We start from the raw sequence: 16,035 nt of genomic DNA, 5'->3' as shown, positions 1-16,035 counted from the left end.
ATACCAAATGAGGCAATGTTTGTTGAGGAAAATCACTAACGTAAGAGCCAAAAGCAGCATTGATGGGGATGATCTAAGAGATTAATTGGAACTAATACTATTGATCAAATAAAATCACAACAATACATTTTGAGACATTTTAATACCCATCTAGATATTATTTGCAATTGAATATGAACCATATATAAAAGCTATTAATTTTAACTAGAATTTGTACAACTTTTAGATGAATAAAACATGCATTTATGAGACTTCTTTGACTATGGATAACGAAACCTTTATACACAAGAAATAGCTCATACATAGGTTTTACTATTGAGTTGTCCAAAAATTTATCACTGAAAACTCATGGGGAGGAGACCTCGACCTCGAATTCAATCATTGACCCCAGCAAGCTATTCTAATAGTGAAAGCTCACATGTACAACACTTTTACATGATCTTGTATAGCACCGGACTCGATGTAAATTATAATACCTACGTGGAAGAAGACAAGGTTTTGATAAAAAAAACATCTAAAACTTCAGATATTTTACTTTAAAAAAACCAATCATATTATAATACGGCCCATATTCATACCTACAAGAATTTAATATAATCCATTCACATTCATAACCCTAGAATTTAATAATCTCATATGTGCACATAAGAACGGAATTGAAGACTCATGACTTTTCTTGACCACTAGTTTGTATAGGCATATGCAATTGCATGGATCACGGGGATTGGGTTTAGAATTCGATATTTGATATTGATCTTGATTAAGAGTTTTTTTTGGGTTTATTAGTTTTTCGAATCAATGTAGGAAAATTATATATATATATATATATATATATATATATATATATGTGTGTGTGGGTCTAGCTTTTCTAATCAATGCATGAAAATTATATATTTTAAGTACACAAATGATAGTAATTAAAAAAATTATTATAATATTTATTTTTTAAAATATTTTATTATAATTTATAAAAAATAATTTTTTAAATTATTTCTTATTTTATATAAATATATTTTAATAAAATTTTAACTTGGAAAATATAATTTTTATTTGTCTTGGTTTTTAAGTAAAGGATCTTGTTCTTGTTCTTGAGGAGTTGTTTAGATGATTTTTAATTTAGTGTTTGGTTGAGAGATTTACTCAACTAAGTGATTATATGGTTAAGATAAAATTTCTATCTTTAACTAATGTATTTATATGTGTTTAATCTAATGTAAGTGATAAATTTTAATGTGCAATTAAATTTTCAAATTAGTATAAAAGTCAGTAACTCTATGGATAACTCCATTAAAGAAAATCCCAGCATAATGAGAGAGTTATTTGCTATCTGATTAGAAAAGGGGTGTGTTAAAATGAATTATTTTGTATGTAATTTCTGTTGTGAAGTTTTCTTATCTTTTTGGTGTGTAAGTGTGCGGAGTATTGAAAACAACAGTTGAGCTCTCTTAAGAGATGTGTCTGGCATTTGAATGCACTAGTGAGTACCAAAGCCTGGCAATAAAGTAAGCCTGATCACTGCGTTGTCGGTACGAAGATTGCAGTCATCACAATTTAAATCCTGCTCCAATAATACACATGCTATAATGTTGCACGATTTCCCCTCCATGGTATGCCGGGAGGGATCCTTCGACTCAGAGTGGGATTACGGATCTGGGAATATGATTGGTGGCAAGGGATCATATGTTGAAGTTGCTGCCCAATTGTTCTGGCAGTTAGATCGGCGGACGAGTAACCAACGACAGAGAATTTTTATCGGATTCTAGTAATTGGCCCAGGAAATCATGGCCTACAGCTGCAATAATTCATTGACACAGCTGACAATATGATCGATGAAGTTGAAGACAGGGTCCTGTTCTGAATTGATATTGCTGCCAACGACAGTTGTTGTTTCTTCTGTTGCAAGAGTGAGTCGTGCATGAGAGCTACATGAGTGTTTGCGAGTTATGTGTACGCCTGTGGCATAAGTTGGACATCATACATTTGAAAAGTCGTGAACTCGTATGAATGAGTCCCTTTTGTCTTAGCGCAATAGAAGCATGGTAGAAATGAAGTTGTTGTGGAGCGTTGTTTATCACTGATACAGGAGAACACGAACCTAGAGGAAGAGACTGCTGATGAGGACCTCATTCTTAGAATATAATTGGACCTGGCAAGGAGATTCTTAAATCTATTAAACTTGGAGGAAGGCAAAGTGGAGCTAGTGTATATGTTAAGATGGTGTTCCATTGTTTTAATTCTTTGCAGAGTTGGAATAATGACTAAGACCAAACCAATCACGTTGTCAGCAAATCAGTAATTCCTATTATTACCGAGTAAGAAAATTGGTTTAATGGTCTGGAGGGATTTATAGAAAGAATCAAGCGCAGGTAAAAGCTTAATATGGATGGTTATCGAGTTAGTTTGGCAATTGGGATCTAGGGAAGGACCCCTCATTTGTTGAAGATGTGAGAGTGGCATTCTGGTGAGGTTATGCAACAATTTTGGGATGTTGTTTAGTAATCGATAGTGGAAGATCCATCATTCGGGAGTTCAAGGGTGGAACTCAGGAATCCAATTTGCCTACTACATTTTTTCAAGGGTTAAGAGACAACTTCATGGAGTTAGTAGCATAGAATATTTCAAATTGATAATGATGGACAATTATAATGGTTGACATAATCATGTATGCGCATGACATCCTAGTAGACTGGTGGTTGTGATGGTTACAGCGGTTGGCACTCATGCATTCTCGTGGATGGTTGTTCCTTTATATGGATGTAGACATATTCTTTTGTCATGTTTGACAACACCTAGAATTCACTAATTGAGGTTGTGACAAGTAGTCATTAAGAGGGGGACTTGGAAAATATAATTCCTACTTGTCTTGGTTTCTAAGTAAAGGATTTTGTTCATGTTATTTAGGAGTTGTTTAGATGATTCCTAGTTTAGTGTTTGGTTGAGATATTTACTCAACTAACTAAGTGATTGTGTGGTTAAGATAGAATTTCTATCTTTAACCAATGATTGATGTATTTATATGTGTGTTTAATATAATGTAAGTGGTAAATTTTGGTATGCAATTAGATTTTCAAATCTTTATAATTTTTAATAGAAAATAATTATCATTTTTCATATTAAATTTTAAATCATCTAAATTAATCCAGTTCAAAAAACTTTAATTTAAATATTACATTTATGTAAAAATATTTCTTCTATTCAACTCTACATATTTACAATTCAATATAAAACTTAAAAATATAAAACCTCTTATTTAAACTTCCATATAAACTTTTATGTAAAAAACCTAAAGTCCTTGATATATTGGTTTACTCATTTGAAATTGCTCATTATATTTTGTAATGTCTTGTCTTGTCCTATCTTATCTTGTAAACATTTTGACTCGGTCAAATTACACAAATAAAAATAAGATAAAATAAAATTGATAATGTGAAAACATTTTTACTCGGTCATAATAAAATAAAAATAATGTTAAAAAAATTTCATGATATTAGCCCTGGATATTGGGGCATGGTATGAGAACCTATGGTATTAACCCATAGTATTCATACGTAATATGGCACTGACATAAAATAACATATTATGAAGTGGAAAAATTAATTGCGTACTAAGGGATAAGGACTTGCATAAATTTTGGTGGGTAGTACCAAGTAGTAAGTTTGCACATTTAATGGTGGTTAAGTATATTTGTTTACATCTTATTCCTATCCATTTTTTATGCAAATGCTTCCTTAATATGGATGGTAAGTGTGTTATTTATGTGAGTAGGACTATTTTCAACAATTTTAATTTTAAACGGTTTTACAATTAATAATGAAAAGTCATGGCATAAATATCTAAAAATCATGACATAAATATAGCAATTACATCCATAATGTGAGGACTCACATTTTTGGCATAAATATAGCAATTACATCTATAATTTGAGGAATAACATTCTATTGTTCAATTTATTTTTTCAACTATAAAATTTCTTTAGACCAAATAACATTTTTCATAAAAAAATTTCTAGTTAGTTTTAACTAAAATCTAACTTGAATTTAACCTTTTTTTCTAATTAGTTTTAACTAAAATATAACTCAAATTTAACCCCAAAAAACTAGCTAAAATCTAACTTGAATTTAACCCCAAGAGTTTTCTAAAACATTGAATCTATTTATATTTAAAAAAAACAAAAAATCTTGACACATTACCTAACAAAAAAATTCTATTTCATCTCAAACTTCTATATTTCATATATATATTATAATACAGAAAGAAAAATACGCTCACAATATTTTACAGGCTCTTTAAAAAAAAAAGTCCTCGTCAAATTTTCATTGGATAAACAGAGTTACATTAAAATTCCAACCCTACTTTTACATTTGACAATCCATATTCGATATTTAGGGGAAGGAGCAAAGGAAGATTTACGCCGTGGATCACGAAGGATACTTCTGTGTATGAGGCAGATGAGAATCTAGTGATGGCGTCGCTGCATGTTGACGAGAGAGTAATATGGATTGCCTTCTCCTTTGCCCAACAGATATGAATGACTCCCCTGTTCAATCACTTTCCTGTCCTGAATCACAGCAATCGAATTTGCATTCTGAATGGTTGTCAGTCGATGAGCTATCACAATGCTCGTTCTCCCCACCATTATTCTGTCCAGCGCCTCTTGAACGATCTTTTCCGACTGGCTGTCCAATGCGCTTGTTGCCTCGTCCAGCAGTAATATGCTCGGATTCTTTATTATCGCCCTCGCTATTGCAATCCGCTGCTTTTGCTCTCCCGATAATTGAACTCCTCTGTCTCCGCAGTTTGTTTCGTATCCCTCCTTTAAAGAGCTGCACAAATCCAACTTAATTTCACTGATCTGGTTCAATAAATCATATTGTATTCCACAAATAATTATTTCAATTGCAGTTGATTATAAACATTCTGTTTCAATTGAACGATTGCAGTATTACCTGATGAAGTCATGAGCATTTGCAGCCTTTGCAGCTTCAATCATCTCCGCCTTGCTTGCTTTCTCTTTTCGGTATAGAATGTTGTCTCGAATGCTTCCTCCAAATAGTGTGGGCTCTTGACCTACCAGATCTATGTGATTCCTCAAACTCTTCAAATTGAAGCTCCTGATGTCACTACCATCGATTTTCACCGATCCTTTTAGGGGATCGTAAAACCTTTCAATTAATCCAATGATGGTCGATTTACCGGATCCACTTTGTCCTACAAGTGCCATGCTTTTGGCAGTTTTTATCCTTAAGCAGAAGTTCTTGAAGATCATAACATCTGGATGAGCTGGGTAAGCAAAGTCCACGTTTCTCAGGTCCACGCTTCCTTCTATCTTATCCGTTTTCTCACCCTTCTCATCATCCGGGTTTATCTGGCTCTCTCTGTCTAGGATGCCAAAGACGGATTCGACTGCATCAGAGCCTTTGGCGATGTCGGTGCTCATACTTCCTGCTTCTCCTATCACTCTTCCAGTGCTCATCATAATGAATAAAACTTGGAAAAAAGCTTTGGAGCTGACTTGTCGTTTCGCTACAAGGTGTCCCCCATACCAGAAGTCCAGAGTGAAATTAGCTACAGTGGTGAATTGTGATGCTCCAAGGGCACATCCTGCAAACAAAGATTGTTTGATACTGTCTCTGCAAGGTCCTTCTTGAGTCTTTTTGAAGAGATGGAGAATCTTGTCCTGTGAAGAGAATGCACTAATAGTACGATGGTTAGCAACAGCTTCCGCTGCTAGTTGACTGCCTTTATCTTGAGCTTTGAGAGACTTTTGAGACATGGCCTTAAGCAAAACCCTTTTTGTGTAGAAACATAATACTATGACGGGTTGCACTGCAATTATTACAACTGCAAGGCGCCATGATAAAATCAAAGCCATCGTGAAGGCTACTATCACGACGGAAGAAGTTTTTACAAGTAACGATATACGATCTCCAACCAGGGACCTCGCCTATAATACAAATAGAACATTCTAATCATCAGAAAACTGTGACACAAATCCTAACATTATTAGAAATATTAAAGCATTTAGGTCAGGTACTTGCCACATTAGCCTCCGTTGCGAGTCTGGAGCAAAGAGCTCCGCTAGAATTCTCGTCCTTGTCGAACCACCCAACCTCGAATGTAAAGATCTTGGATAGCATCCACTCTCGAATTCTTTTTGTAAGATATTCCCCCATAGCTGCAAAATTGTAATGCTGCAGCACGTTCACTAAGAACGCTATTACTCCCAAGGCTGCAAAAATGGAGGAGTATACTTTGATTTTGGATTTGATTTGGTGATGGTATTGAAGAAAAAATACAGATATAACTTCCCCAAGGAAAAAGGAATAGACAGGTTGAACTGCTCCAAAAGCTAAAGCTCCTGCACAGCCTAATAGAGCATGCTTCCATTCCGGTGTATTTAAAAGAAGCAGTCCACAGAATGAAGGGGCGGACGGAGGCTTCTGTTCAACTATCAGTTCTCTCTAGACTGATGCAGACATGTTCGAACTCGATTTTCTATACATGCTAGAGCTCCTTACACTCAAAGACTAGTCTAGCACAGTGGAGCCTTCGAATCGCTCATCTGGCTTATCTACCGCGGCCTGTTGCAACTGAACCAAAGTAGCATATGCTCCGTGGGGTTTATAGATCAGATCTTCATGTGTACCTATCTCGATCACATGACCATTTTGAACCACCGCAATCATGTCCACGTTGTGGATTGTGGAGAGGCGATGAGCGACTATAATTGTTGTGCGTCCTGAACAATCTTCTCCGACTCTGCATCTAGAGCACTCATGGCCTCATCTAGAAGAAGTAGACGAGGATCCTTGAGCATAACTCTTGCAATAGCTATACGTTGCTTTTGCCCTTCGAACATCTGGACTCCGCGCTCACCCACCTGTATTACCCAAATGAAAGGAAATTCAAATCGACTGCACTTGCCAGAAATGGAAGATGAGAAAGAAAAGATAAATTTTACCTGTGTGTCATAACCATGTCATAACCATGTGGTAGTTGATTGATGAAATTGTGAGCATTGGAAGCTTTGGCAGCAGCAATAACCTAATCCGTGCTGGCTCCATCCTTCCCGAATAGAATGTTCTCCTTGATTGATGTAGCAAAGAGTGCAGGTTCTTGACTTACTAGTCCAATCTGGGAACGGAACCATTTCAATTGTAGCGTTTTAGTGTTCACTCCATCCAACAAAATCTCTCCAATGAGCGGTGTTGAAATGTAATTCCAACTGCAGCATTTTATTTCATAAAACCGCTTGTTTTCTTTCTTGCGACGCGATTGTAGATCGCAAATCACATCCATTCCCATTGCCTCCGTCTGTTCCCTTGAATTCTTCTGACGCGACGTTGCGGTGCGATCTTATCGTTATCGCAAATCACATCTGCACCCTGTTGCCTCCGTTACGCCCTGTGCCTTCTGCCGATTGCGATTCCCTGATGCGATTCGATCGCAAATCGTAGATCGCATCCATATGTGTTATGCCTCCACCATTTGGTCTTCTGCCGATGTGATATTGCGATGCGCCCTGATCGCATCGCACATCGCCTCACCTGCAAACGATCCCCGCTGTCCATTCATTTGATCCGATGGCCCATATTTGTTCTCGTCCTATTCATGCCTCCGCCATACTGTCTCTATGCTCTTAACCTGTTTTGTGTTCCTGAAGGAGGAAGAAGGCCGGATCTAGCACTTTGTGCCATTACTTCTCACCAACTGCATTTAAAGAAGAGAATGGCCAAAGGACAAATAGGACACACTCGAGCAGTCAAAATATTTATCAGGCAAGGGATTGCGTCCATTGCCCATTCAACTCAACCCAGAAGGACATTAGATAATTTAGAAAGGTTGATTTTGTCAGCAGAGTGTATCAGAACCCATATCTAATTGTAAATGTGGTTGGTGGTCCATTAGCACACCTCCACGCATATCCTAGGAGAGATAGAGTGTTCTTTTAGCAATGCACAGCAGTGTGCAGATTTTTTTTTTTGTTTTTTCACGCAGCAGCGCGTATGTAAGAAATATAATTTTTACACATAGCACTGTAAAATTTGCAAGGAGAGATAGAGTGAAATTTTGTTTTGGAACTGAAGCGTTGTTGTGTAATCCTTTATTTTGAGGAAGACTTCTTGTAAAAAATTAGTTTTGTGAATGAATACAAATTTCTGTGTTTGTGTGTTGAAAACTCTGTTCTCCCAAACATTTTTATGTTTCCGCTGTGTTAAAACAGAGCATCACTCTCTGTTCGTTCTGTTCTGGAATTATCAGAAATTCCCAACATGGTATCGGAGATTGTACAGGCTCTTTGAAGGTGTCAAAGAAGCTGAAGGAAGGATTTCTTGTTGCAGCAGCTTCTCCAGCAGAGTGAAGACTCAGTCAAAAAAAGAATCCAAGGTATTTCTCAAGTTAGTTCTTGTGTTACTGTTGAGGACAGTCAATTATCTCATAGTCAGTCATTTTAAATACACAGTCAAGTATTTTGAAGCATAGTTAAGAGTGCAAGAATGGCTGGAGCCAGCACTAGCATGGGTATCTGTAATACTCAGCTCCCACAATTTAATGGGAAAAACTATGACTATTGGGCAATAACTATGAGAGCTTTGCTTGCTTCCCAAGACTTATGGGAATTAGTTGAAGATGGTTTTGAAGAACCAGCAGATGAAAATGAGTTTAATAATTTAACTCAAGCAGGGAAAGATCTGTTGAAGAGAAATAAGAAGGATTCTAAAGCCCTCTACTTTTTGTATCAAGCAGTGCATGAGAGTGTGTTTCCAAGGATAGCAGCAGCTAAGAGATCCAAAGAAGCATGGAAAACTCTCAAGATAGCCTATCAAGGCATGGAGAAAGTGAAGACAGCAAAACTACAGTTACCGAGGAGAGATTTTGAGACTCTCTACATGAAGGAGTCAGATAATATTGACTCATTCTTCACACATGTGATTGGTGTGGTCACACAGATAAGGTCTCATGGAGAGATTCTTAAAGAAAGGAGGATTGTGGAGAAACTATTGAGGATCCTACCCTCAAGGTTCGATGTGATTGTCACTACCATAGAAGAGACAAAGGATCTCACAAACTTCTCAGTTGATGAATTATATGCATCACTGATAACACGTGAGCAGAGATTGAGCAGAAATGAAAACTCATCTCTAGAACATGCCTTTAAGACCCAGATGTTCTTTGGAAGAGGAAAAGGTCAAGGCAGAGGAAATAAGAGAGGAAGAGGCAAAAGCCAAAACAGAGGTGGAAGAAACAATCCAGCAAATGCTCAAGGAAGAGGCAGCAAACCAAATCAGAACCAAGGCCAAGGTAGTAGTCAACAAAGTGGACAACATCATGCTCAAGGACAAATGTATGATAAATCCAATGTCCAATGTCACCATTGTAAAAAATAAGGGCATTATGCAAATGAATGTAGGAAGAAGCAGCATGATATGAATAATAGAACTAGTGCAAATTTCACTAGAGAAAATATCAGCCAAGATAATTTGTTTTTAGCCTATAATATGACTGAAGCAAAGAGTGAAGATGTATGGTTTCTAGACTCCAGTTGCAGTAACCATATGACAGGAAACATAGCCCTGTTTTCTAAGTTAGATCAGAGTGTGAAGTCACAAGTCACACTAGGGACTGATAGTAAAGTTTCTGTTATGGGAAAAGGAGAAGTAAAAGTCTTAACAAAGAGAGGTGAAAAGAAGACCATAACAGATGTCTATTATCTTCTTGGAATGAAATGTAACCTCTTAAGTATTTGACAGCTTGTTCAAAAGGGGTACAATGTTTTCTTTGAGAATGATGTATGCACCATCATGGATAGACCACCCAGCAAACGATGTATTGCAGAAGTGAAGATGACAAGGAACAGGATGTTCCCTCTCAGAATGAAAGCAGATTTAAAAGATGGAGAAGAAATAGCAGCAGTTACACAAAAGGCTTTCCAAAGCAAACCAAAAGATGAAAATTGGTTGTGGCACTTGAGATTTGGACATCTCAACTTTGGAGGTCTTAAATTGTTGAATAGAAAAGGAATGGTAAGAGGATTACCATTGATAGAGAAACCAGACAGCCTTTCTGAAGGTTGTATCTTGGGGAAACAACATAAAGAAAGTTTTCCATCTGGGAAAAGCATAAGGGAAAAAGCACCCTTAGAGATTGTCCACTCAGATTTATGTGGACCAATGCAAACTCCATCACTTGGAGGTAGCCACTATATTCTAACATTTATTGATGATTTTACTAAAAAAACTTGGGTTTATTTCCTAAAGAACAAAAGTGAAGTGTTTGAAAGATTTTGTTATTTCAAAGCACTTGTAGAAAACCAAAGCGGGCTGCATATCAAAGTTCTAAGAACTGATAGAGGAAGTGAGTATATCTCCAAAGAATTTCTACATTTTTGTAGAGAAAATGGAATTCATAAGCAGTTTACCACTAGGTACACTCCGCAACAAAATGGAGTTGCCGAAAGAAAGAATAGGACAATCATGGATATGGCGAGGAGTATGTTAAAGGCAAAGCATTTGCCAAATGATTATTGGGCTGAAGCTGTACATTGTGCAGCGTACATTTTGAATAGATGCCCTACAAAAGCAGTGATGAACAGAGTGCTGGAAGAAGCATGGAGTGGGACAAAGCCAGGAGTCACCCACATGAAAGTTTTTGGATGTGTAGCTTATGCACATATTCCAGATCAACTAAGGAAGAAGTTGGACAGCAAAGGGGAGAAATGTATTTTCATTGGATACAGTGAGGAATCCAAAGCTTATAGGTTGTATAACCCATCCACCAAGAAGCTTATTGTGAGTAGAGATGTTCAGCTCATTGAGGAGGAAGCTTGTGATGGAAGCATAGAGAAAACAGTGAATGTTAAAAGCTCTTTGTCTCATGATGAAGATGATGAGGAGATGACTGAAATACATCCCCAAACAGCAGCACCAACACAAAGGCAGCAAGAGACACCCTTGAGGAGAAATGAAATTGCTTCTTCAAGCACACCACAAGGAGAAAATTCAAGTGCTTCTTCAAGCACTTGTACACCAAATGAAAGAGGTAAGAAGTTCAGAAATTTAAGTGATATTTATGAACAAGAGGTAGCAAATGAAGGTATGAATTCTTTGTTTTCTTTGTATTGTCATGTTGATGACCCTGTTCATTTCGAAGAAGCAATTAAAGATGGGAAATGGATAGAAGCTATGGATGAGGAGATCAACGCCATAGAAAGAAACAAGACATGGGATTTAGTTGAACTACTAAAAGGGAAAGTAGTCATTGGAGTTAAATGGGTCTACAAGACCAAGAGTAATGCTGAAGGCAAAATAGAAGGACACAAGGCAAGACTTGTTGTCAAAGGATATAAGCAGTAGTATGGGAGAGACTATGAGGAGACTTTTGCACTGGTTGCAAGAATGGAAACCGTGAGAGTAGTGTTGTCCATAGTAGCACAAAACAAGTGGAAAGTTTACCAAATGGACGTGAAGTCAGCATTCCTAAATGGAGTGTTAATGGAAGAGGTTTACATTGAACAACCTCTAGGCTATGAAAAGAAAGGCCAAGAGCACAAAGTGTGCAGATTGAAGAAAGCTCTTTATGGGCTAAAGCAAGCACCAAGAGCATGGTACAGTAGGATAGATTCCTATTTACTGGAAAATGGATTTGAAAAGTGTGAGAGAGAACCCACCCTCTACATCAAAGAAAAGGATGGTAAATTACTAATTGTTGTGTTATATGTTGATGATGTTATTTTCACAGGCAATGATGATTACCTTATAGAAAATTTCAAAACAGTCATAAAAGAAAAATTTGAAATGACTGACATGGGTTTGCTGAGATACTTCTTAGGAATAGAAGTAGAACAAAATGGAAATGGGATTTTTATTTCACAAGCAAAATATGTTAATGAAGTGTTGGAAAGATTTAATATGCAGGAGAGCAAAGCAGCAATCACTCCCACAGTGATGGGATTAAAACTCAGAAAAGAGGAAAACAACAAGAATTTTGATTCTAGTTTGTATAAGAGCATAGTTGGCAGCTTCATGTATTTGATTGCAACTAGGCCAGATATAATGCATGCTGTTAGTTTAATTTCCAGATTCATGGAGAGGCTAAAGGAAGCACATTGGCAGGCAGCAAAAATAATTCTGAGGCATGTTAAAGGTACTAAAAGGTTTGGAATTTTATATACTACTTCAAAATATTCAGATTTAATTGGATACACTGATAGTGATTGGGCTAGAAGTGTAGATGATCGGAAAAGCACATCAAGTTTTTTTTTTACATGGGTTTAGGAGCCATTTTATGGACTTCTAAAAAACAGCTTATTGTAGCGTTGTCTACAACAGAGGTAGAATATGTGGTAGCTACAGTAGCAACGTGTCAAGCAATTTGGATGAGATGAATGTTAAGGAGCTTATGCCAAGAGCAAACAAAAGGAACTGTGATTTTTTGTGACAATAACTCTGTTATTTCTTTATCCAAGAATTCTGTGTTTCATAACAGAATGAAACACATTGACACAAAGTTTCATTACATCAGGGAATTGGTACACAATGGAGAAATTGTTTTACAACATTGCAGAACTCAGGAGCAGGTTGCAGACATTCTGACCAAACCATTGGGGCAGAAAAGTTTTGAATTTTTGAGGAAGTGTCTGTGTATGACTGATAACCCAGCAGTTGAAATTAAAGGGGAGTGTTGAAATTTAATTCCAACTGTAGCGTTTTATTTCAGAAAACTACTTGTTTTCTTTATTGCGACGCGATCTGATTGCAGATTGCAAATCGCATCCATTCCCACTGCCTCCATCTGTTCCCTTGAATTCTTCCGACGTGACGTTGCGATGCGATCTTATCGCTATTGCAAATTGCATCCACCTCCTTTACGTCCTGTGTCTTCTGCCGATTGCGATTCCCGATGCGATTCCATCGCAAATCGCAGATCGCATCCATATGTGTTATGTCTTCGCCATTTGGTCTTCCACCGATGTGATATTGCGATGCGCCCTGATTGCATCGCAAATCGCCTCACCTGCAAACGATCCTCGCCGTCCATTCATTTGATCCGACGACCCATATTTGTTCTCTTCCTATTCACGCCTCCGCCATACTCTCACTACGCCCTTAACCTGTTTTGTGTTCCCGAAGGAGGAAGAAGGCCAAATCCAGCACTTTGCGCCATTACTTCTCACCAACTACATTTAAAGAAGAGAATGGCCAAAGGACAAACAGGACACACTCGAGCAGTCAAAATATTTATCAGGCATGGGATTTCATCCATTACCCATTCCACTCAACCCAGAAGGACATCAGATAATTTAGAAAGGCCGATTTTGTCAGCAGACTGTATCAGGACCCATATCTAATTGTAAATGTGGTTGGTGGTCCAGTAAGACACCTCCATGCATATCCTAGGAGAAATAGAGTGTTCTTTTAGCAATGCAAAGTGTGCAGAGTTTTTTTTTTTTTTTTTTCACCCAGCAGCGCGTATTTTTTTGTTTTTTCACGCAGTAGCGGGTATGTAAGAAATATAATTTATATAATTTTTATACACAGCAGTGTAAAATTTGCAAGGAGAGACATAGTGAAATTTTGTTTTGGAACTGAAGCGTTCCTGTGTAATCCGTCAATTTGAGGAAGACTTCTTGTAAAAAATTGGTTTTGTGAATGAATACAAATTTCTGTGTTTGTGTGTTGAAAACTCTGTTCTCCCAAACATTTTTCTGTTTCTGCTGTGTTAAAATAGAGCATCACTCTATGTTTGTTCTGTTCTAGAATTATCAGAAATTCCCAACAAGCGTATCATAGAACCTCTCAATCAACGCCACCTCCGTAGACTTGCCTGACCCGCTTCCTCCCACCAATGCAACTGTCTTGCTTGATGGAATAGCGAGATAGAAATTGTGAAATATCTTGGACTCTGGTCGAGATGGATATGCAAACTCAACGTTTCTAAATTCAATTTCGCTGCTGACCTCCCCCAATATTTCTCCTTTTGGATTTTCCCAATCAATGATCGGTTCTCTGTCGATCATCTCAAAGATGCGTTTACCAGCGGCACGTGCCTCCGCAAAGTATCTTATATTAGGAAGCGCAGTTCGGAGAGCTCTCCAAACACATCAGTGATTCAAATTTCTGTTCTTTTATCAATTATAGAAATATCTGAGAAGGAGAGAAATGGATAGGGAGAGCTGAAGTGACGAAAATCCTTCCTCCGCTACCCCCATGATACATAACCAATGTGTTACCATACCAAGCGTTGAAGGCCCAGATACTGAAGGTCACTGCTACGGTGCCTACTGCGAAGCCTTTGACAAGACAAGGCCAAGCTTTACAGTTGAGTTAAGCGCATCGGAGAACTTGGTCATTGTCCTGTCGTCTCCAACGAAAGCAAAGACTGTCCTAAAGGATGAAAGAGCTTGCTTTGCAATATTCGTTCAACTTGCGAGAAGTCTCCACCAGAATCCGTACATACATTACCCCGGGAATTATCAAAAAGATTACGAATGGAAATGACACTATTGTGAGTCTCCATGTCCAGTAGAATGCCACAAAATAACCGCCAACAAACAAAGACATATGCATGAGGAAGTTAGATATGTGAGAATGGACAATATTAGCATCAGAATTAGAAAACTCAACGAATTAGATGAGAGGATAAAGTAATCAAGATCATACCTTTTCAGCGAAAACATCCTGTATAATGAGAGTATCATTAATAACGCTTGTAACCACTTCCGATGTGGTGGTGCCTTGGGTGTCGAAGAATCCCTCGTCCTTCCTCAGTACGGCTTTCAAATATTTCAAGCGCATCCGAGACGCCTGCCTTTCGCCGGTCCTCGCTCAACAGAACACCTCTGATGAGACAAAGGGAAGCAAAGCATTAGTCATAGGTAAGATCATAAGAAAAGCCTTCTCATAAACATTGAAAAGTGTGAAAGGAGGAGGAAGATATGATACCAACCTAAAAACGTAGCAAAAAAGACACCGATCGATACATACATCAGATGTAAGGAACGCTGAGAAATTCCTCAATACGCGAGATGGGAATTGCGCCAATTTTTCTGTGTAAAGGAAATGATTATTACCATGTTGAGAGTATGACCGAAATCTCCGATGAATGCGGAACCAAATTTTCCTATTTTGTCTATCAAACTGCTTAATATAAACATCATGATAGGCGTGTTCAGTCCATCTCCAATAGTTCCAACAGTGCCTGATGCCACAAGGCAGAGATCAAATAAATCAGCATATTTAAAGAGTTTCAATATTGAGATATTTGTATCATTTGCACGAACAGACGTGCTGTCAGTGTTGCTTTCCTCGACAGCATGCTGTTTAGGCAAATCTACGTTTAAATTTGGCCTCTTTTCTTCTTCTCGTTCTTCCAGACCTGACATCTCTATTACTTCCATCGCCATATTCTTCAAGTGCAGGAAGAACACAGGACTTCACGCTTCAATATCTTCTGGCAAAACAATATATTTATATATAATTATTACAGCCTGCAAACAGAAGCCTCTCACTATCCGGGTAAATGGTCACCGCTTTCGTATTCTAGAATTAAATGACATGATTCACGTCATATATTAATAATAAGAACAGGTGTCATAAGGAAATAGTGAACATATTGAACACCACGATTAGATTGTATAAAAGAATATATTCCGTGTAAGAAATGAGGTATTTAGATATTAGGTTGCACTGGCCATACATAGGATCTTCTAGAACCTTTAAATAGTGAAACGCAAAGTCTTCAGATAGTAACCTAGTAAACGGAGTTCATCTCCAGTGAAACCGTCGTTGAGGCCATCCACTGTTCTCTTCTATTCCTGATCCGTTGATTCTCAAAATTTAGAGGTTTTGTACCATTTAGAATGGCCCAATTTAATTTAGTGCGTTTGATTGATTTTTTTGGATAACGATGTAGGTTAATATTTTTTAAAATTAAAATTAGGCTCTTTTTAATTTAAAATTGTAGGGAAGGGAAAGCTATCGTAGAGTAAATATTAAGGTATTTTTGAAGCTGTGTTAGAATAAATATTAAGGTATT

General features: G+C 37.5%; 1 pseudogene; it reads right to left on the bottom strand.

Annotated features, from left to right (window-relative positions):
- Positions 1–4,456: 4,456 nt before the first annotated feature.
- On the bottom strand, positions 4,457–15,403 carry LOC149207076 (ABC transporter B family member 15-like; annotated as a pseudogene).
- Between the last annotated feature and the right edge of the window lie 632 nt (positions 15,404–16,035).

This window comes from Pinus tabuliformis, chromosome 1_2 (assembly GCF_031772625.1).
Source record: "Pinus tabuliformis cultivar Carrire ecotype Pingquan chromosome 1_2, CPIR1, whole genome shotgun sequence".
Classification (NCBI taxonomy): Eukaryota; Viridiplantae; Streptophyta; class Pinopsida; order Pinales; family Pinaceae; genus Pinus; species Pinus tabuliformis.
Note: the sequence above shows the minus strand (reverse complement) of the source record. Positions and strands in the feature narration are given on the sequence as shown.